The sequence below is a fragment of the Pleurodeles waltl genome, chromosome 9 (assembly GCF_031143425.1).
Source record: "Pleurodeles waltl isolate 20211129_DDA chromosome 9, aPleWal1.hap1.20221129, whole genome shotgun sequence".
NCBI lineage: Eukaryota > Metazoa > Chordata > Amphibia > Caudata > Salamandridae > Pleurodeles > Pleurodeles waltl.
The window spans coordinates 1,010,887,998-1,010,911,230 of record NC_090448.1 but is presented as its reverse complement, the minus strand read 5'-3'; the positions used below and the strand labels follow the sequence as shown (position 1 = coordinate 1,010,911,230).

Below are 23,233 nucleotides of genomic sequence, written 5' to 3'. Positions count from 1 at the left end.
TCTTCCAGGGGAGGCAGTGATTCGCAGTGCAAGAGCACCACCTGCACTCCTTTGTGTGTCTGTGGTCTGGCCAGCTCCGAGAGAGGCAGGGGAAATGTCATTCCACTGCTTCCCTCAAATCTGTATGTACTATTAGGATGCAAAACATCACTAATTCTGATGCATGAAGAGGGTGAACAAGAACAGAACTAATGGCTTTAAGTTTGTCTCAGCCTGGCCCTACTTGATCAAATGCATGCTTGCTGATAAATTGTGATTTAATTTTTTTCCGTCATTAACACAATTCCCAGGTTACCAATATGTGTAAAATCAGAGCTGAGTAGCCCTTAGAATGAAAAGAAATATTACTAGAAACCATTTTAGGCTTTAAGAAAATAAGACTTGTTGACTTACGGGCGGAGGAGACCAGCAAAACTGTATTCCTGAAGTAAGGCCTGATAGGCACGTAGTAGCAGTGATGCTCATTGCATACAAATGTCCCTCCTCGCCTGGTGTTTCGCAATGTGGACAATAGAGATGTATAGCACACAGATGACCATTAATGGAATGATCATTCCAAGGATTAATAGCAGCATGCTGTAAGCTTTTGTAGAAGAACCAAACTTTGGTGCGCAGATGTTTGCATTTTCATTGTAGGCATAGCGTCCGAAACCCATAAATGGAAGAGCTGCAGTTAAAGTGCAGTAGATCCACAGTCCAGAGATGATTAACCACGTCCGCCGGCCCGTAAAGAGCTGGGCATAGTGCAGAGGGAACCCTATTTCTGTAAATTTGTCAATGGTCATCCAGGTTAATGAATGTAATGAAGACAGCTGAAGCAGAACAAACAAGAAGGCTGCCAGGCGACACACCATTATGTCTGTTGTGAGAACACTCCCACCAAACAAACTGTATATACTGCTTGGGATTATGGTTATTGACAAAATCAAATCAGAGATAGTCAGATTTAGAGTCAATACCCAGGTCTCTGTTCGCAGTTTCCGATGGGAGGCAATTAAAATTAGCAGCAAAATATTGGTGGCTACCGAGCCAACGCATGTCGTGATCAAGCACACTACATATAGAAGTGAGGATATGTGCATTTTACTAGGTTCTTCTGTGCCAGTATTGTCTGGAGCAGTCCTGCTGTTATTGGGTCATCATTGGATGTCATGCCGCCCTCTCAAAGAACTTTGATTCATAGAAATCGGGATGGTAGTAGACGGGTGTGGCTGGAATTCTTTGGAGTGCGAATGAATAACTGTTGGTTACTGGTGCTTCTCAAGATAGAACCCACCTTTCCACTGCAATGAAAAATAGATCCCATGAGCAACATATTGGTATGAAACACAATAGATGTGAAAAACAATGTGAGATTGTTCCCATTTGAATGATTCTGAAATTCTAATTAATCTTTCTACTTGTGCTTTGTCTAAACTAAAACATAGAGCACAAGCTCATATTGTAGTTTACAACACATAGCTTTTTTATGTTTTTGTAATTCTGAAGTACTAAAATCTTTTACGTTCATAACTCTAGTAAATACTCGTGCAGTGTGCGTACATTGGTAGAAAATATGTGACTGTTAGGGCAAGTGTCATTGGCTAGGGGTTGAATTATCGATAAACAGTGGTTTCTATTTTTTTTTTTTTGCTAAATGGTTTTTAAACCTTGTTTCTTACAAGATATTGAACCATAAAGCTGTTTGTGTGTCTGTAAAGCCGCACACTTTCAGTCGTGATCGAAGATATTACGTACATGGTTGTGATAGATTTTTAAAGAAACTAAAAAGTTAGTTACCTTTTTGTTGGTGTTTGTTTGGGTAGCTGGGAGCCGCGCGCGTCCCGTCACTCGGTTCCGCTGTACTTTTCTCAGACAGAAACGCCGTGAAGAGGGAAGTTTGACGAGTGTCAGCCGGGCGCGGTCAGGATGTTCTGCGCACGGCTGGCTTGCAGCCAGATGAGATAAAGCAGGTCCGCCCGAGCAGAGCAGGCTTGTGTGAGGTGCAGAAAACCTGTCCATGTGATGCTGCTTTTTGTCTTTCCACTCCAATTAGTGCTGCCCAGTAACTCTTTAGTCATGTTACAGTCCAAAGGGATTCTCACTGCTCTAATGAATGGCACTGATAGTGGGTGTTACTATTTATAAAAAGGTTGCACTATTTTCACTACTCGAGATTTTCCTGAACCGAAAAGCAGATCAAATCAACAATTACTCCACTGTCCCTTCAGAATGACACGCTGTCACACGCTTTCAGTCGAAATACACGTGTTTTTCGCAACAGTACTCTGCCTGCCTTTAAATCTCGATCCTTTTCATATGGTTTTGTAATGTAAATAGCCTCACTTCTTTCATTATCTTCATTTTTGTTGTTCGTGAATTGGGGTTTCTCAGAAACAGAAAACTACTTTCTTGTCGTAAATCAAGTAAGTACATTACAAAATTAATGTTGTAATGGGAAATATTTTGCTTTAATAATTGACCTGGAGTCTGGGCAAGAAGAGTCCCTTGTGGTTTTGTCCGTGCTCCAAGCTCGAGGCTGTGTCCCATAGCAGGGCCGGACACTAATACAATCCCTTGCGCAACTGGTACCACTTAGAAGGCAGTCGCGGCCTCCACTTGTAACAAGCATGGGCAAAGCCAATAGCTCTCGCTTATGCGAGATCTGTAGGCTTTCTCAGTGTCTTTTTAAAGCCATGTTGTACAGTACCGTGGCTGAAATATAAAAGGCGCCATTAAGCGGTCAACACTGGCCCCGTCTAATCGCATCTTTGTTTTCTTTTGCTTTCAATCGTGCTGCAGAGCTGCTGCGTTAAAACACGGCGTTAACGAGAGCTATTTGTCTTTGTCAGTGTTTTTTTGTGGCGGGTGTGACGGGGCAAGCAGCAACAGGTAGGAGTTGGGACTGGTCAAGATAAAACGATGGGAGGAGGGTGTGGATGTCACGGAGCCACCGAGTTGGTTAATTCCTCTGTTGTGTACACGCCAAAGGTCGGTTTGTGGTGCAGGCTGTGTAGGTGGCCAATTTAATTAACTACATGTTTATGGCCAGGGATGAAACCGCTGCTCGGGCTTGCATTGCAGTCACCGCCTGCTGCTGCAAAGGATGCCGAAGGACAGACCACAGATCTCTATTTTATGTGGATAGCTGAGGGCTTACTGCTTTGTCACAGAGAATATTTTATTACCGCAGTTCATAAGATACATCCCTTTTATAGAACTGTGGCTGTTTCGAACTGTCATCAAAGAACTGTATGCAAACTGCTAAAGACGGATTAGACCGATATGCCCCCCCCCCCCCCAGTTTTTTATTATCTATTCCTAATGTTGCTAAAAGGGGATTAGTTGGGTAGATATACATTCTTATTAGTAAAGCCAGTCTTTACTAGTCCTTGAAAACAAATGAAATGTGTGTGATGGAGATGAGCAGCACTAGTGAAGGAAACCGAGGAGGAGATCACCGGGGGTGTTAAAAAGGATTGTCACAATGGGCGCCACCAGCGCTAAAGCCGGCCCCGATTTCAATCACAGTAAAATAAGTATTTTCCTGAAGGCCAGTCATCTATCTCACTACTGTGCCAGCTGGTATGGAACACAGACTGAGACACGCTGCCACGCAGAAATAAGTATTTTTCTTTATAAAGCATGTCCAAGCCCTGACTTGTGAGGTTCATGCAGACTGCCAGATACCATAGAGAACCTTGGTGCACTCCTCACATGCCCCTGCTGACGTGGACATCGCAGAAAGCACGAGTGTGTCGGGGAGAAAGAGTCCAATGTAACCCACAAAATGTTATATTGGCTGCCCTGCTCATCCGTTCACCCTGTGTCATGCGGAACCCTGGGAGAACTACAGACTGGCCCGGACAGTTTAATGGCTCAGAGAGGTGTCAAAGCAGGCGATAGCGACGCGGGGGGGGGGGGTTTACTTTAAAGCAACACTGACTGAGCAACAAAAAAAAAGGAGGGCCAGCAATGACACATGAGAGGGGAAGCAGGAACATGCAACAATGAGAGCGGAAGAAGAAAGGGGGAAAAAGATGCCTCAAACCCAGTGCGAGCAGCGGAAGGACATTAATCAAAGGAGCAAACAGTACTTGGTTCATACTCCAAGGAAGGGAAAACGAGCAAAGAGAAAGTGAAACTGGCATGTGCTGACCAATATAAATCCAGCAAATAAAAGTGGCAATGAAGCCAACGAATGGTAATAGTGGGCAGGTTGCAAGCTTCTTTGTCTCCAAGCTGTCTCAGGCAAGACATAAAAAGAGCTTATTGGTGTATTTCAGCTCCTGTCAGGGGTTGTCAGGAGAGTCGTGAATTAGAGAAAAGCCTCAAGAATGCCATCTTATCCTATTTTATTCTTTTTCAATTTAATTTAGCAAACCTTGTGCTGTCATATCTGCTTCTATCCTAAGGATGGACACCCCAGAAAGAGAACGATAGTAGTAAAGCAGCAGAAAAGCCTGTGTTAAACAACCAAACACATTTCTTTGGATCTCATGGTCACGTTGGTCATAGCATCAGACGTGCACAAGATTGTCCAAGATAGAGCTTAGTGGAAGCATGTGAATTTGGGGTAGTCAGAGACTGGCACATGCTAAGAGAATAGCCTCCCAGCTACCTTGTTTTCTGAGAGTGATAAAGATGTGGCTGGAGAAAAATAAAACCTCTGGTCCTATGTAGGAAACAGCAAAAATGGTGGATAATGTCATTAATGAGAACTACCTCCTCAAACAAGGATGTGAGCGGGTGCAGAATGAAGTGACGTTGAGGCTCCTATATGTATGTGCCACATCTGTGCTGACATCAGTTCCTTTTGTTCCACACATTCCAGTGCGGATACGGGGCTTCTTTGAATTCTCACAGTCCTGACAGATTTTCCTCTCGTATCTTCTCAGTGTGGAGACAATGTCACGCTCTAAGACTAATGGGTTTAAACTGTGTTGTGACTGTCACTGACAGATGTCATTGACTGGAACCCATGATGTCTGTTTATGGTTCCTCTTCTCCAACCACGGCTTGGCATCATGTCCATGCTGCGCAAAGATGAACAAGATGGCCATGTGTGACCACAAGGCCAATGCGTCGCCAAACACCAGAGGTCAGAAAAGTACTCAAGATGGAAGTGGAAGGTGCAGTGGTCCTGGTCAAAGGTGTGGATGCACTCCAGACGCCACTTCCGTGACCACTCATCTGCAGGGTTATGAGGCTCAGGTATGAAAAGGAAGTCCCACAAGAAGCATGAGATCAAAGTATGGGTCTTGCTTGCCCGCCACTCAGAGCTGCAACACGTAAGGCACCCCTCGGTCATGGTGTTGTTGTCCCCCCTCCCCATCCCCCATGCGTAACTGATCCCAAAGCTTGTCCTTCTTCTGTCTCACCCCAAATATACAGTGATGCCACAACAGCTCCAACAACTAATGGAGAACATGGACCATATTTTCGGTCCCATGCCGGACTTCTCAGGAGCGCCTTCAGGCCCCATGGATCCAAGGGGGCCTCCAGTCAGTCTACCATTGATGGATCCCTCCTCAATTCCATCTCCGCCTTCGGCCCTGCCAGATCTGGGCCCGGTGCCATCCAATCCCTCATTGAGCACAATACAAGGCACCACGTTTGATGCCACGACTGCCACCGGCGCACTTATCAAAGCCAATCCCCATGTCACCAATGCCGGAAGAAGGCCAATTGTACTGTTAGATTCAGAAACCCACCCTCAGCCACCCAGACTTAGACGATATGCCCACTCTCACCAAGACTATGTCTCACAGTATCATTTAGGCAAATTTGATTATAATGATAACCAATACGATGAGGGAAATAATTCGCTCTGCCAACACAGGAAGTCAGTCTACTCTCCTGACAGAAGTCCTTAAGTCTGGACATTCCAAACATGAGTCTGTGCTCCCCTTTAACAGGGCTTTATCTGATGTCCTGGTGGGCACCTGGTCAAAAACCTGAATCACAACCACAACATGTTCTGGAAGACCACTTTTCCTTACTCCGCTGACAATTTCAGGCTCTCTTTGCCAAAGGAGCAATGGAGAAGTTGCCAACATCGGAGACCTGGACTGGCTGCTACTTCTGTTATTTCCTGGTGCAGATTAAGGATGCAGGCCTTTGTCCTATCCTAGATCTTCCCCCCCACCTCTGAGCTTCTTCCTTCAGAAGGACAAGTTCAATATGCCCACCCTGACCCAGGTTCTGTCTGTCCTGGAGCGAGGAGACTGGATGGTAGCACTGGACTTGTGGGATGCCAGTTTCCACATCCCCATCCTACAGCCCCACAGACATTGTGTTGTTTCAGGTGGGCCAGCACCTTCAGTTCCCCCTGCCCCCCTTTGGCCTATCAGTGCGCCTCAGATGCTCACCAAGGTGATGGTCGCAGCCCACCTGCGGAGGTTGCAAGTACCAATCTTCCCATACCTCAACAACTGGCAATTGAAGGCGGGCTCGCCTCAAGTAGTCGAAAGCCACCTCCAGGCTATGACTGACCTCTTGATATTGTTGAGCTTTTTCATTTATGAGCCAAAGTCACACCTGACTCCTTTACAGAGACTCCCCTTCATTGGAGTCATCCTGGATATGTTTTATTTCCGAACGATCCTTCCCCTTAAACGAGTCCAAGACATTTGGGTTATGACCTGATGTTTCCACCCCTGAATTTTGTTTTAGTGAGAGTGGCATGCAGGCTTCTGGGCCTCCTGCGTCTTGCTTGTGGACCATGCCATGTGGCATATGGGGGTTCTACAGTGGAATCAGAAGTTTCAGTGCTCTCACAGCATCAAGGACACTTGTCAGAGTTCATACAAATGCCGTAGGAGACTGCAAAAAAAATCTGCAATGTTGGCTGCTCATCTGCAGTTTGACCGATGGCAGACACCTTTCCCTACCCCATCAAGAGCTAATGGTTGTGACAGATGCATCTTTGCTGGGTTGGGGAGGTTGTATACGGGAGAGACAAAGATCAGAAGACTTTGGTCTCTGGCGAAAGCTCAACTTTCACATCAACTTTCTGGAGTTGTGAAAGATTTGCTTGGCACTGAAGGTGTTCCTCCTGATCATCAAGGGAGTTACTGGATCTCACAGACTACACAAGTGCCATGTGATACTGCAACAAACATGGCGGAGGGGGGTCATATGTACCTTGCCTCTACATCTCTGGAAGTGGCTGAACATTCAGGGCATCTTCTTGATCAGCCAACACCAGGCATCATCTTCAAAAGCCAGTGTGGACGAACTCTGCTGATGTTCCCTAGCTGATCACGAATGCCAGGTACCCTCTGAGGTGACCCAGGGTGTCTTCTAGCAATGGGGAGAGCACTGGCTCGATCTGTTTGCCACCGTAGAGTGTCAAAAACCTGTGCACATTGGAGATCCTGAGGCAGTCCTCCCTAGGAGATGCCTTCTGTCTGCAATGGGGACTGGGGATCCTGTAGGCCTTCCTGCTCCCACCTCTCCTCCCCAGAGTGCTGAAAAAGATTGGGAAAGACCATGTGCAAATCAACTTAGTGGGCTCCGCACTGAGCGAGGAGAGGGTTACCAAGAACCTTTGGCCATAAGCATCTGTCTTGCGAGTTGGCTTCCCCTTTGGGAGAACCTACTGATGTAGCAACAAGGCAAGGTGTTGCACTCAAGCCTGCACGTCCTACACCTCCATGCATAGAGACTGAGCGGCGACAGTTGATGACTTTCAGTCTTCCTCCCAAAATGGTTGGTGTCATGAAAGTCAAGGCAACTAGGAGACATTTGTTGCTCGGTGGGCACTCTTTCATGTTCAACCCTTGCAAATAAGTGTCACACATGCTCCTGTTTGGTCTTTCATTGGCGCACCACAGCCTTGTGGTGGCAATAATGAAAGGTTATTTCTTAGCCCTCTCAGACTTCCTCCGTTTACTAGATCAGCCATCCTCTTCAAGTCACCTATTGTGATTCGTTTTCTGAAGGGCTGACTCTCATGTCACTGCCAACACCTTTTGTGATGCCCCAGTGGGACCTTAACCAATTGAATTTTGTTCTCACATACTGTGAAAGGGCTCTGGAATACCTGGAGGATGGGCAGAGGTGGGAGTGCCCCAGGGGGACTCCCAGGAGCGTAGTAGACGCAGGCACGGAGGAACGTGCTGACGTAAAGGAGGATTGCCGAAGACAGAAGAAAGCCGGAAGGGGAGAAGAGCACGTTGAGACAGGAGAGGAGCGTGGAGACCCAGGAGCGTGGACCCGAATCCAAGGAGGAACGGTGGAGGAGAGGCGGAGACGCAAGGAACATGGAGCCCCCGGAGACCGGACCAGAAACTAAGTCGACATCGAGGAGAAGAGCCCGGACAGCCACCGTGAGGATCGGGGAGAGCAGAGAAGCCAGTCATGTCCCTGGAGGGACGTGGCTCTCCCAGGTACATGACCGCTTGCACGGCCAAATAACAGGGCTGGTGGGAAAGGTAGGGAGGAACTGTGTAGGGGACGGGAGCACAGGAAATCACGGGCACCTGGAGGTAAAGAGGATTACTGCCTCAGGAACCAATCCCTAAAAAGGGAAAGCATTATATTCTCACCATAGTTTGTTTTGTTTCGTTTTTTCTTGTTATTCCTGCTTCGTTAAACCTGCACTGATTCAAATAACAAAAAGAAAATAAAGGAGACCCTAAAAACCAATACAGGGACCTTGGGCAGCACAACTTAAAAGAACCCCTTATTATATTCACAAAGATGATTCCTCTACCCCCAAGCACCCCAACCCGCATGCATACAGAAAACAATAAAACAGATACTGATATAAGAGAGACCACCACTTACCTGACATCAGCTTTCCATTTGTTTTCTCCCCTTCTTTCGCTGGCTGTATGGGAGTGGAAGACAGAGGATCCTGATGTCCTAGGAAATACAAAGAAACTGATAGACGGGGAAGGAGACCAGAGACATAATAAAAAAGTACAAGGACCCTTAGATAGTCAAAGAAGAACTAGACTTCTGTGTTGGGGGAAAATTAATTACAACTGGTCAAATAATACATAGAGACGAGTACTTTATAGACTGAATAGAAGCCTAATATACCTCATTGGATAACGCCCCTTGTTACACTTACCTAATGTGTACTCCATTCGAACCTACGCACCCTTGTCCTTAATGTCTTTTTACCATCAAGACGGTGTTCCTTATGGCAATAACCTCCACCAGGCAAGTAAAATAAACTCCAGACTTTTTGTGTCTTCAACGATGCACTTAATTCTTTCCAGACAAACTGGTCCTCTGGACAAAAGCTGCACTAAGCTGAAGTTAGTTGTACCCTTCCATATAGGGCTGTCTGTCATCTTGCTGGCTTTCTATGCTCCACCTCACTCCTTTAGGGAGGAGGAAGGGCTTCATTGACTTGACCCCCAGAGGGCCCCTCAGTTTTCACAATCCTCAGACTAGAGATCACTGACAGGATGACCAGCTTTTTATAGGTGTGTCTAGAGTAAGAAAAGGACAGTGTGTTGCAAAAGAGAACCATCTCCTGATGCATTTTTATGCATCAAGATCTGCTATGGGCTAGCCTAGTAGCAGCCCTCAGAATGCGTACACACCCATTCCACCAGAGCAAAGGCTGCTACCACTGCACTGGCACATCAGTCATGGGCATTTGCCAGGTTGCTATAGCATGTCTTTTCACACAATCGCCAAGTTTTACTGCCTAGACAGCTCGATGCAGCTGGGCATCCATGTCTCCTGATCTGTCTTGCAGATTTCCTGGTTTGAACCACTCCACAGACCCACAAGGTGTGTAATCTTCAGTTAGAAGTGTCTGTCAGAAAAACAAGTTACTTATCTTTGGTAATGCCTTTTGTAGTAGAGACTGTAACTACAGATTGATCACCGACCACTCCCCTCCCCATTCTCTGGAATGGACTTGGATAGTCCATGTCAGGAAGACCAGGTCCTTGGGGCTTTCGCATGTTCCCAACATGTCCACCTCTTGGCAGCTCCAAACTCCACTAGTTATATAGCACAGAGTTAAAGAATGGCCAAGTGGGGGAATGGGTTTTGGGTTGGGAACAGCGGGGAAGGAGACCTGTGGAAGCAAGAGTTAAACAACATAACTGCAAGATTAATCACAATGACTTTCAATAAGTTTTGTTTCAAATAAACACTTATGCTGAAAACATGAATGGCATAAGGCTTCACTATAACTAGGCCTCAAGAATCTGGGTACCTGGAAATCAAGAAAGGTTATGCAAGGTCTTCTCATGAACATTCCAGAATTAGCATTTTATATTTTGAACAATACACTCTCTCCAAAATACTTCTTAGAATAATCTCTGCATTGTAGCAAGAATCAAAGAGCACATGTTTTTTTTCTCTACATGAATAAACTGTACAAGTACCATGAATAACACTGCTACGACACTCTCTGATTAACAGTTTCAAGATTCAAATGTTCAGGGAATAATATTATGCACTTTAATCAAAACTGCACATTTAGGTTTCAATGTCTAGAAATGATTGTGCACTCAGCCGATCTGTATTTCTAAAGTTAAACACCAGGAAAGAATCGCGCACTCTGTTGCCGATTCGAACATCTAGATTCACATGCAATGAAACGATTGCGCACACTGCCGATCGATGGTTCAAGAGTTAAATGCCGGGAAAGAATCACGCACACTGTTGCCGATTCGTAATTTACGATACAAATGCCATGAAATGATCGCGCACACTGCCGATCTGAATGCCAAGAAATAAATGCCGGGAAAGAATAGCGCACACTGTTGCTGATTCGGAATTCACAATACAAATGCCATGAAATGATCGCACACACTGCCGATCTGAATGCCAAGAAGTAAATGCCAGGAAGGAATCGCGCACACTGTTGCCGATTCGGAATTCACAATACAAATGCCATGAAAATAATCGCACACACGATTTCAAGATTAGGCCCAAAACTCGAGTATCACTTGAAAACTGAGTCGTGGCCTAACCCGACCCCTGCCTTCCCGCCCTGCTTGAAGATCACCAAATACACGAGTGCAGGCCTGGAAATGACTGGATAGGTCTCCGGGACAGGAGCTCTGGAAAATGCTGCTGCTCTGCACCGGGACCTCTGAATAGTGAGCACGTGGAGCTGGGCTGGCTCCCTTATATAGAGCCAAGCCCACCCACGAGCCACACCCAACAATGCTGCTAGAAAGGCTTCTAGAAAGTCTTAGAATAAAGGACCACACCCTGTAGTCCTGCAAACAAGCCTTGCAAATGAACAATGAATTTACAAACAGCATTAATGACTTTTCAAGGTGAAAGCTCTGCAATACAAAAGGTTAACATACTGCATAGAAACACAATGCATGAAATATGCCTTTGCATAAGGACTGGAGTTTTGCATTTCCGTCACCCGTAGAGCGCGCACTGTTCTGATGTTGACAGTCCATTAATATGGTGCCAATCTATAAAGTCTGCATGCTGCCGTTTTCTGACTTGTATCGCCGGATGTCCATCGAGCGGATCAAGATCAGATAGAAACTGACGCCAGAGCAAAGGTGGCCCATACATATAGGGGTCCAGCGTCACTTCCAGGACATGGCGGATCCGATGTGAAGCCGCGTCATGCCAACTACCGACGCACGAGGGAATTGCTATGGAAGTTTCTGCAGTATGACGCCTTGGCAAAATCACAAGGTAAGTCAGATAGAGTCTACCAGAAAAGGCATTACTGAAGTTTAGTAACCTGTTCATTGAGACCAGATGTTTGTTTTCTGTTGTCAGAACATCCAATTTGTTTTTGTGGAAAGACCTGTTTTGACGTGCAAAGGTCAGTTTCACCAAAAACATGCTCTTCAATTGACCAATTTTAGAGGAATTGATGAATCTCTCTCAAGGAAGCCAGATGGCATTCACTTTTTACTGCTTATTCTGGAGCTCTGGATACCAACAATGAGTCAGGCTGTAGCCACAAGTGTGACTATGCTCCAAGGGCTGCCCTAAATTTTTTGAATAACTTTCACAATTATTGTGAACAATCGGGAAGTCATAGAAAAAATATTCTGCTCAGTCAATCATGAGACCACCCGCTATGGAATTAGGGGCTCAGCGCTTCCATGAGGCAAACTTTTTACTTTGTAAATAGGTCAATTTCTAGATGACACTGGGAGCTGTGCACAGTCTGGTTGAGTTCTCCCACTTATTATATTTGAAGACATCTGCTCAAACTGTGCAACTTCAGACTGTGCTCCACCATGAGTAATGCCGGAACAATAATTTGGGAAATACCCCACTCCAAATTTCAACTTCAAGCATCAAAATAGAGGGTACGCTCCTGTATTTTGTGATGTAAAATAAGACTCTTCTACTGTCTTTGCGATTCATGCACACTTTGACTTAATTGCTGAGATTACTGAGATTGGGAGAAACTGGTATTGCAGGGAACATCCAATAGTCCCATTCACAAAGGATTGTAAAGTGTGCTGCAGGGTTGTTGACTTAACTTTGGTTGCGTGGCCAGGCCTGGATTAGAGACTGTGTGTGTGGTGTTGAGTGTGAACCCATATTCAAATAAAATACAGTAAAATGGCTTACAGATCCTCACAAAGGGTCTCTATAAATATGTCATTTTAATAAGACAAAAGTAAGGGATAAAAGAGATTGGTCATGGTGTTCAAATTTTGCAATAGTAAAATGTCCATAGAATGAAATGTGGCAGAAAAAGTTTAGAGATAATCAATGGGTGTCTGACTTGCAGAATTTGTCAGTGCTCAGCAGTTCAGCCCAGTAGAAGATGCCCAGTAGAAGTTCTATCAAATCCGGGTGCAGGTATCTCAAGGTTTTGGTAACCTTGATTTGTACGTGGTTGAAGCTCTGGCTTGAAATTTTTAAACTTCCAGCAAGGAAGTCAAATCATCTGGCAGTAAGTAGCTGCAGGCCCAGAGGGATGAAACTACAATATGATGCACTATATAATGCTTGCTGAGACCGTGTGGAAGCTGGATACATGTCAACCCAACATTTGATCTCGAGCTTCAGCTAAAAATTTCTGATGGATACACCTACCTGTGGATTCCTCACCAAAAGAATTCTCCCCTCGCGCCACAGGTAGTTACTGTATCCACCAGAAAAAGCATTACCGAAGGTAAGTAACTTATTCATCAGACCCACACTCAGATTTGTCATGACAGCTGATACTCTGTTGCTCGACAGTTGACAGGTGAAGGGTCTTTACTGAACCTCTAGCGCTATGCCGATTTGTTGGCAGGCTTTTCCAATTGATAAGCTATTCTAATGGATTTTGGTGATTCAAATATTCAAAATTTAGCTTCAACAAAAGCCAATTCTAGTGCAGTCATTCAAGACTAGTTCTGGTAGTCCTAATTTTTTCAGGGTTTATGTGCTCAGCTCCTCTCTCTGGCTCCTGAAGCTTTGCAGTATCTCAGTAGTTAGGCTTACTGAAGCATATTCCATCAGCAGACCATCTTCCTAGTAGAATTAAGTGCCAGTATCACTTTCAAGGCTGTTGGGGAGGTGCCACACCCCTTCCCTTCAAAGGACTGGTGTCAAGTTTTAGAAAGTCTAAATTTAAGATAGCAAGAGGAAAACACATTCTCAATATTACTCTTACAGGCAGCTGAAATTTCTGGTGCATTCGGGTGGAATGCTTGTTGCGGATCCAGTCTGGTTCTAAAGGCATAGTAACACCACATCTCAGGGAAAGAAAACCTTGACTGAGTGATCTGCAGAACTGCATGCCCATTACAGTTCAAGTCATCGGTAATAGATGGAGTGACATTTAACACACTGGCTCTCTGGGCTATTAGAATCAGTAGGATTGGTATCATGCAGGTTTCTGCCTTGGATTATAATATGTTATACTTATTTGTATAGTGCACCTGTGAGAGTATGCTAGCACTGGGCAGGTGTGTGAGGTTAGTCCCAGAAGTGAGGAAATGACTTACTCAAAGAGCCATATATTATGCCTTTTGCAGATTTCAAGAAAAGAGTAGGACGTGTATGGGTAGGTTGTTCCATGCTTTGGGGCCAAGGTAAGAGAAGGCTGTACTGCCTGCTATGCCTCTGTGAGTGCATGAGATGTGTGCTAGAAGTCTGGCTAAGCAAAAGTGCCTGGATGGTTGGTGGAAGTGTGTGCTGCGGTTCAGGTTGGCTGTGCCTGTGTTGTGTAGTGCTTTGTGTGTGTTGGGGAGGAGCTTCAACTGCGCGCACTTGTGCAATGGGAGCCAATTGAGCTCCCTTAAGGGTGGTGTGAAGTTTGTACTGTGTGAGAGATTGAAAACAAGTGTGGCCACAGCTTTCTCAATGGTTTGCAGTCTTTGTGTAAGATGTTTGGTGATTTCTGCGTAAACAGAACTCCCATATTCCAGTCTGCTGATAATGAGGGCTTGGGTGACAGTCTTTCGTGTGTTGTTCGGTAGCCACTTGTAGATCTTTCTCAGCATCCTCAGGGTGGTTTGATAGCGTTGATCTGGGCGGACATGTCCAGCTTGTTGTCGATGAGGATCCTAAGGTTTCTGGCATGTTGGCTTGGGGTGGGAGTAGGTCTTGTAGGCCAGCAGGTGAAGTTCCACCGTGAGGCATTTTTACCAAATATCACCACTTCTGTCTTTTCAGTTTGAGACAGGTTGACTCATCCAAGTGACCACTTTGGGCATGCAAGCGGTGAATTTGTTCCTTGTGTTGGGGGATGTGTTTGAGAGAGAGAGTTTAAATTGTGTGGCACCAGAGTTGGAGATGATATTGAAGTCTTGAGTGTGGATTAAGTTGGCCAGTGGGATCAAGCAGCCATTGATAAGTGTACAGTTGAGTGATGAGCCTTGAGGTATTCCGCAGATGACTTCCTGGACATCTGAAGAGTAAGGTGATAGGTTGGCTGAGTTTTTTCCTGTCAAGAAGGAACAGATCCACTGGAGGGCTCTTCCTTGAATGCCTGTCTCGTGCAGTCATCTGAGGATGGGATTGGAGCCTGTGTTGAAAGCTGTGAGAGGTCCAGTAGGATGCGTGCTACAGTTTCTCCTGTGCCTAGGACCATCTGTATGTCTTCTGTTGCTGTCATGAGAGGTGTCTCTGAGCTTTGGTTGGGTCTGAATCCTGACTGGCTGGTGTTGAAGTGCCTTGATTGATGAGGGGGTCTGTGAGGCATCTGTTGATGGATTTCCCTAGAACCTTGGCAGTGTCGGATAGGAGGGAGCTCAGTCAATAGTTTGTGAGTGTTTCTGGGTCTGCTATGGGCTTCTTCAGCAGGGTGTTGACAGCAGTGTGCTACCAGGCGTTCGGGAATGTGGCTGTTAATTAAGGTGTTCAGTATGAGAGTGAGGGCTGATGTTAGGGGGCATGGTTCTGATGGGACCCAGAGTGGATGGACTTCATGATTGTGATGGTCTCCTCTGTGGTGTTGGCATACCATGTTTTCAGAGTGCGTTCTTCTGCCGAGATTAAAAGACTGGCTGCAAGGCTTTTGGGGTCAGGTACATGGTCAAATTGTCTGGGATTTTGTTGCTGAAAAAGTCCAAGAGATTGTTGCATAGTTCCTGTGTTGGGGTGATGTTGCTGGTGGTCGCTGCAGGCGAGGTGAAATCTTTGATGACAGAGAAGATTTATTTGCTGCTGTTGTAGCTGACATTAATGCGGTTTGCTAGGTTCACCTGCTCCGTTTCCTGAATTTGTGTGTTGTGGGGCCTCAAGGCTGATTTAAAGCCATCCTTGTCTGTGACTTCCTGGCTTACTCTCCACATGTGTTCCAGTTGCTTGCAGTGCCATTTGGTCATCCTGAGTTCCTCCATGTGCCAGCTGGCCTACGTTTGTGTTCTTGCTGTTTATATTTGTTAGCAAGGGGTCAGGGTGTTGGTTCACCAGTCATTGAAATTCTCAATGTCTTCCGCTAGGTTGCCAGTGTACTTGGGGTGGTTCTTGGAAAGGGTGAAAGTGGATGTTGAAGCTGACATGGGTGTGGTCGGTCCCAGTGATAGGAGCTGGTATATTGATTGTGCTGTCTTTGAAAGAGGTGAAAACTGGACCCAAAATATGTTTGGCAGTATGCGTGGGGCTGGAAATGTGCTGGAAGAAGCAGAGCTTCGAAGGCTTTCTTGAAGGGCAATTGAGTTGGGGTCGGTGTGGTCCTCTAAGTGGAAATGTAGGTATCCAAAGATTATTCAGGCACTGATGTTGATGATGAGTGGAGTGAATAAGTCTGAGATGTTGTTGATGAAGTTGCCTCATGGTCCTGGGGGTATGTAGATCAGGGTGCCACACAGGAATGCTAGTAGCTGTGATTTGTAGCTTGAAGGCGAGGTTTTCCATGTAGTTGTTTTCAGGGTCACCAGAGGTGGTTCACCTGATGTTGTCCTAAAAGATTATAGAGATTGTTCCACAGGGATGTGTTGGTACAGTTGTTTGATCGTCTTGTACTCTGTGGAGATGGCCATGGCAATGCCCAGTGGCAATGCTGGTGCTGTTAGTACTGCTGTGGTGGGTGCTGGAGGGGTGAGGTGCAGGTAAAGTGGCAGGAGGTGTAGATGAGGCCTTTTCCCATGTTGCATGGTGAGGCATGGCAGCAGTGTGGTGAGGACGGCTGGAGTTGAGGGCATAAAGGAACACACAAGGGTAACGAGTAAGTCCTCTCCCATTCTAGGGACTGGGCTCACATACCTTCAGAGTGCCAGGATACTTTCACAGATGATAGGACTCTATAATGAGGCATACCACATATGTGGATGACCGTTCTCCTTTAAAGAAAAGCGATACCGTGTTCTGACTTGGGAGTAGTCTTTGGGAACATGTCCTCAGTGGGCACCTGCTCCACCTTGGGAAACTCGATTTGATTGAGTGGGGGAAAAAATCTTGGTATTTGGTTTGATTGGGGCCTTGCATTTACAGACCAGATTCAACTGTTCTGGTGGGGCTGTATATTAACACTGAAGACTCTAAGAAAGGTTCTTCTGTTCATCCTGCAAGAGTCTGATCCTTTGATAGTCGGAGCCCTTTATATTGGCTGGGCTATGCTAACAGCATCTACCTTGGCTTGTCTACATTCCAGTACAAAAAGCTACAGTGTAACCAGCTATGGTATAAAGGCTAATTTTTGGTCACTGTAAATTTAACCCCAGCTCGACATCTCACAAAGTGCTGCATTTGCTGCTAGTCTCCTAAATTATTAGTTTTGAGCTCCTTTGCATTGTTCACAGAGCTTTTTGCTAAACCAGCGAAGGTCTGATATTATTATTCTTAATGTCTCCTCTGAATCTCTTGCTCTTAGCACAGTAAAGCAGTTTAAGAAATCCGATTGTGGTGGAAGAGCTTTCAGAGTCCTTGGGCCACAACTTTGAAATAGGCCTCCTATCTCCTTATACTTAATCAATGACTTTTATATTTGCAGGAAGGAATTAAAGCTCACAAATGTTTCTGCTATGCATCTCCTGTGTACTGCTCTTTCTCTTCTGGCTCTGTCGTGTTTTTTTTTTTGTTCTTATTTTTTTTGTTTAAGCTCCAAGGTGCGCTAAGTTAACATTTTTGCTGTACCAACGGGCTAAGCAAGGGTTTTTAAAATGGAAACTAGCATGCCATTGGAAGGTGATTGTAGTTCAATCTGTAAATGTCCCCTCAATCTCCCTCCCACTTTTTCTGTACTACGATGTCGTTTTCGTACCAACTGGTACTCATTTCTTTTTATATTACTCTGTGAGCTAAAATCCCAAATTACTGAGGGCATCTTTGTGGCCAAGGATCTCACCTTTCCTCTCCAGCTCAGTCCACTCCAAATACATTTATGGCTTTGTGCTGGCCATAGTTCAGAATGCGCTGAAGGGCTTTCGAGACCAAGACTTCCAGGAACCTTCTCCAGACATTATCGTGGTATGAGCATGGCTATTCAGTCAGAAATTAGACAGTGATCAGCTCAGTTCAAGTCCTTCTTGATGTTCCATGTCTGTGCTATATGATAATAGGTCTGCTGGATGGCCTTTCAGAAAGCATGGTTCCTGGAAACTTGGACTAGGGAGGAAGTCCCTTTCATTGTGTTTGCACTCTCTTTAGGCACTATTACTAGTACCCTAATGTCACGTAGGCTTGTGAATATTAATAGATGTACACTTAATAAAGGTAAACCAACCTTATTATTTGTATTTTAAATAATTATGTATTGTTTAGTTAATTTACATATTTAAACTTTCCATCATTATTGTGTCCTTTGTGCCATCAGTCTTTTTGCATTTGTACAGTCTTTACTCATTTTGAATATTGCACTTCCTCAGCAGAATATATTACACTAAACAATTGATAAGTAGAACATATAAAATCATGTCATTCAACAGTTCTCGTAAACAGTGTCAAAAAACAGATTGTTACTTCTAAATATTTCTATATTATTAAAGGAATCTCCCAAAACACACCTTTCTTTTTGTCACAAGTCTAAAAACACATCTCAATTCAACACTCTGTGCACACAGTCTGTGCATTTTATTTGCATCTTTAGTGAAGAACCTGCTAATGTTTGAATTGAGAAAACAATCTCCTATGTCCTTTTTATATATACCAAAATGTTAGTTTTCTGACCCCTATTGTTTTACCATATAATGCATTTACACACCACATCTATATGCAATACTCTTCTTCCTGTTATGCGGTTCCTTCAACAGTAATAGGAATGCATATTAAGACAACAGAACGGCAGAATGTGGGAGACTTAGTTCACCCACACCATTATTCATTGTTTGCGTAACCCCTGACTAGCTCACAGTGCCTCACCCAAACCCCTAAACCTACTGGGTGGAAGGTGATTATGGCAACCTGAACATGACACTCTGACTCCCTAGGGAGCTGTGGAAACAGATCGCACCCCTTTCGTTATATTACTCATGCATGCCTGGGTGAGGCACAAAAGTTCAATACATTTATTGAAACATAAAATTAGGCAGGTGAAACAAACTAAGGTAATCAGCATTACAGACATGGTAAGAAAATAAACAATCCAATCCTGGTGTATGTTGTTGTAGGTGCTCTAGGGGTTCCTGTCTAACCCTTTATCCATGCTGAGAGTATAAGAGGTGTACCCTCTGCCTGGCCCAATCTAAAAGATTAGCCCAGCTCCCATATCTGGAAACAGTGTCAGAAGGTGGCCTGTGATGTAGATAGCAATCCTCTCAGGAGACTGGTAGATCAGCGCCAGCCAACCTGCATGTCGCAAAGCATGCCTCCCAGGATAGTCATGACCACAGTGCCCCCTCCTCCCTCTGGGTCAGTGCACCATTTATATAATAAACGTGTTTGAAGTACAGTTCCAATGCAATGCAGTGCAGTGGTGTGGAATTTAATAAAATGTTTACTTGTCCATGAGACAGTTTGCTTCATAAATCTATTTGTCCTGTAAAAAATCTACTTGTTCCTTTGGTGGCATGTAGTGTGGCGACAAATTATTGCAGCAATCTCATTATGTAAGAACTCTGATAATAGCCGCTCTGATTATGCCAGGGCTAATACTATAGTAGGTCTTGAATACTAGCAATTTCAAGTCCTACTATAGCAATTTCTTGATTTTGCCCTTTTTCCACAGATCTGCGTACTAGGGCTGGATGAAGTAGTAAACAATAGTTGCAGGGCTGGAATGCATTTGAGTCTGTTTAAACCTATCAAAATGCATGTTTTGAGGATTTTCACCAGTTCTTCTCTAATCTTTTTCCATACTGAGAAAGGTTGGAAATTCATTCCTGACAAGGACAGAAGTAGAAGTTCTTCCAGGGTTAGGAAAAAAGGGTTTTCGGGGGAAAGTGAATTTGTAAATGCTCAATAGATTTTCGCATGACCAAATCTACTTATCCATGTTTGCTCATTTTAAAATACAGTTCACAAATATGTTCTAGGAGTGCGATTTCCTGGTCTACTTTTGAAAATTCTTTTGAATTCACGAAAGCCACTAATGCAAAGACATATATCATGGGTGCACTGTTGTGCCTTTGTTTTAGAATTGGGCCCCCAATTAGATGTGGTTTTAACTAAGACATTTTGTTTTTATTAAAATTCTATTTTTCTCACTATCTATTTATCTGCTGGCTTCACTGTGAGTGATAGGATTCTGCTCTTCCACAAGGAGCATCTTGGCACACAAAGTAGTTTTGTTCAGCGCAAGAAACTACTATGTCAATGTGTGCTTTGTGAGACCAATTTTTATTTTTGCTTTTTGCCAATGTTTGTTACTATGATGAGGGCCTGGCAGCATCCACAACAATAAAGTGTTAACAAAAGCCTTGTAAAATCAAGAAGATTTAATAAAACCAAAAAACTGACCACCAATGTTGGATCGGTTGGATTTGCTAGTCCTAGTTTATTTTCATGCTTCCCATAATCTTGTTGAAAATGGTTACACTGACTATGAATAATTTTTGGAAATACTGGAATGTACCATCACAGTTTACTAAATGATGCTTCAAAGAAATAGTACTTAAAGTTTCACAGTAATTTAGCAAATGTTTATTTTTACCTTCTTACTTTTTTTCTGAACATTTTATTATGAAAGCAAAGAATCATCAATCTTGCTTACAAGCTTCTTCAAACATTTGCATCTAATCAGAGAGCATTCTGGGAGCATTATATGTAGCCTCATATTGTTAAACTTTTCAAAATCTGTGCACACACACTTTTTGAGTGGAACCACTGCCAGTATTGCAGTGAGACCTTAAAATGTTTATTTAGATTGATCACCCTAATAATAAAGGCTTTGCATTAATAAACCACAAATACAAGTTCCAACAGCATTAACACAAATATTACCTCAACTGCAGACCTTTCCCTTCCCTGTAAACTGGCAAACAAAGGGTTTTCTGCAGTAGGTTGGGCCTACTTGTCCCAAGGACAAAATAAACATGAAAACTTGTCTTTTCCCCATATAATGGGTCCTGAGTATCAGGCTATAGGAAATGAACACCCCTGCCATGTCTAGGTGTTAGAAGTTGCCTCCTGAATGGGCAGGTCAAACTAGCATATTGTGTACAGTGTTCTTTAGCCTTGGACAGAAAGGTCTGATTACATGCCCTGCAAAGGCTAACTGAACAAGCAGCTTGTTCTTTGTTTTCCTAGAGTAAAGCAAGCTGATAAAAATATGTTACAATCATCAAAAAAAGCAGCCGTACTAAAATAAATAAAATATGAACTATGAAAGAAGCTAAAACAGGGGTGACCTACTCAGGTTATGGAGATCCTCCAACATTCCTTCCATAACAGCTTGACTGAGCACACCAGAAAAATGTGTTAGTCTTGGCTTCGCCAGCTGTATTTCTCCTTTCCATCGCATCTTTTCTTGGCCCACAAAAAGTAACCTTTTTTTGAGGCCTTTTCCTCTTCCATATAGATCGAATGTCCGTCTGTTGTATGATCTTTATTTGTGGTACATCTTTTAATATTACCATATCACATCTCATTGCTGATCATATTCAACTCCTGTCTATTTTTTGTAAATGTTCTTTGGTATATTTTTGTCAACGCCTAGTTTCTTTACTATTTTATTCATGTTATACTCTTGTAATTTCCCTACATACGTGTTCTGGTTCAAACAAATAATTTCCAAAGGATTATAGTTCATGTTGTCAGATATCAATTTTTCATGCTTGAAATATTTTGTCCTTCATTCCCTATTAAAGATATTTATCAAGCTTTTAATTATATATTTTTGTCATAGGAAACATGACCATTGTTCTCCATTTCGCCCATGTCGTTCCTGAGAATTTAGGCTTTCCATCCAAAAAAAGCTCCTTTTGTCGTAAACGTTTATGGTAGTTGCTCCCCAATTTTAATTAATTTTTATCCCCATTCCGAATGCTGGATTTCTTATTTTAAATCTTTGTGAAATTTGACAAAAAACACCTTGAACTTCAGGAGCACAGTATCACATTCTTCAAAAGTAATACAAATAAATTATTATTTCTGATGGATACAACTACCTGTGGATTCCTCACCTAATGAATACTCCCATGGCGCCAGCATTCGACGGAAATCTTCTTCCTAGTCTCTGCACGTCGACGAGGACGTCACTCTAGCCCACGCGACGCCGTCTGACGTCATACAGGCAATAAGAGGTCCTCGACGACGTGCCGACGTCAGTTCCCTTTTTTCCGTGCATTCGAAACGGTTATCTTCGAGGGAGCAACTGTTACTTTCGTGGTTACAGTGTATTTTTTGCTGCGTAGTCCTTCGCTGCAGTAATAATGTCGCAGAGAAAGTCGGGTTTTAAGCCTTGTCATGAGTGTGGGGGCAAGATGTCGGTTACGGATCCTCACTCCGACTGCCTTTGGTGTTTAAGCTCCGACCACGACGTCTCGACTTGCGATTCATGCCAGCACATGAATCCAAAGGCCCTCAAGGAACGTGAGGCGAAGTTGTTTATGGCGAAGTCGAAGAAAGAAAAACATCATAAGAAGTCTTCTTCGCCAAGGCATCGGCGTCATCGAGACTCCCGGCGCCGTAGAGAATCACGGCGCCATTCAAGCAAGGAGACTCGTTCCAGGTCTTCGGATCGGCGCCGGAGGACTTGGGAGGTCAGTCCCACAGTCACGCCGCATCCATCGACGCCGTTGCCCTCTCCGGCGTCACCGACTTCACCTGGACAGGCGCCGGTGATTGAAGTGGTGCAGCCTCTGGTGTTGTCTCCGACGTCGCAGACGTCGAGGCCGGCGTCGGGGTCGCCTTCGATACAGGCACCCCAGTATCCGGCTTTTCCCACCCCTGGAGCCGATAGTACCGCATTCCTAAATGTGATGTATACCATCTTCCAACAGATGGCTCCAGGGGGTGCTCCGGCTGGCCCTTTGGCCTTTTCATTGGGTGATCCTGCGCCTCTACGGCCGGCACCCTTTATGCCCTTTCTCCCTTTTGGGAACGTGGGCTCGGCGCCGGTGTCGGCGCCGGTGGCCGCTCCGGTGACTTTGGAGGGATTGGTCCCGGAGATTTCCATTCCGTCGTCCGGATTTCGTCCTGTGACTCCGGTGGGTCCATCCGCTCCGAGTGCTCTTTCATCGGCGCCGAAGCTACCTGTGGCGCCGGACGCGGCGTCGGTGGCTTCTGAAGATCGGCGCCGATCTTCGGCTTCGGCGGAGGCTTTGTCGACTCCGCGTATCGAACAGAGGCTTCATTCGAGGAGACGTGCTCTCCGTTTATTAGAGGAGCAGGAGTACCAACGAGTCCTGGAAGAAGGAGAACTAGAGGACTCGGGTGATGGACTGCATGGTCTAGATACAGCCAGTGGGCTGGACACTTCCCCTGAGTGGGATCTTTCGTCTCCAGGGGAATACACGGAGGAGGC

General features: G+C 44.7%; 1 protein-coding gene and 1 long non-coding RNA gene across 2 annotated transcripts in view; one reads left to right on the top strand and one right to left on the bottom strand.

Annotated features, from left to right (window-relative positions):
* The window catches only part of LOC138260279 (uncharacterized), a 54,407-nt gene extending 52,521 nt beyond the window's left edge, over positions 1 to 1,886 (bottom strand). Inside the window, exons 1-2 of the long non-coding RNA XR_011198836.1 lie at positions 1,780 to 1,886; positions 394 to 1,283 (exon numbers count right to left, since the gene is read on the bottom strand). This is a non-coding gene — a long non-coding RNA (uncharacterized lncRNA). The remainder of the gene's footprint in view (positions 1 to 393; positions 1,284 to 1,779) is intronic.
* The window catches only part of SEC23A (SEC23 homolog A, COPII coat complex component), a 754,311-nt gene that overhangs the window by 418,516 nt on the left and 312,562 nt on the right, over positions 1 to 23,233 (top strand). The window lies entirely within an intron of this gene.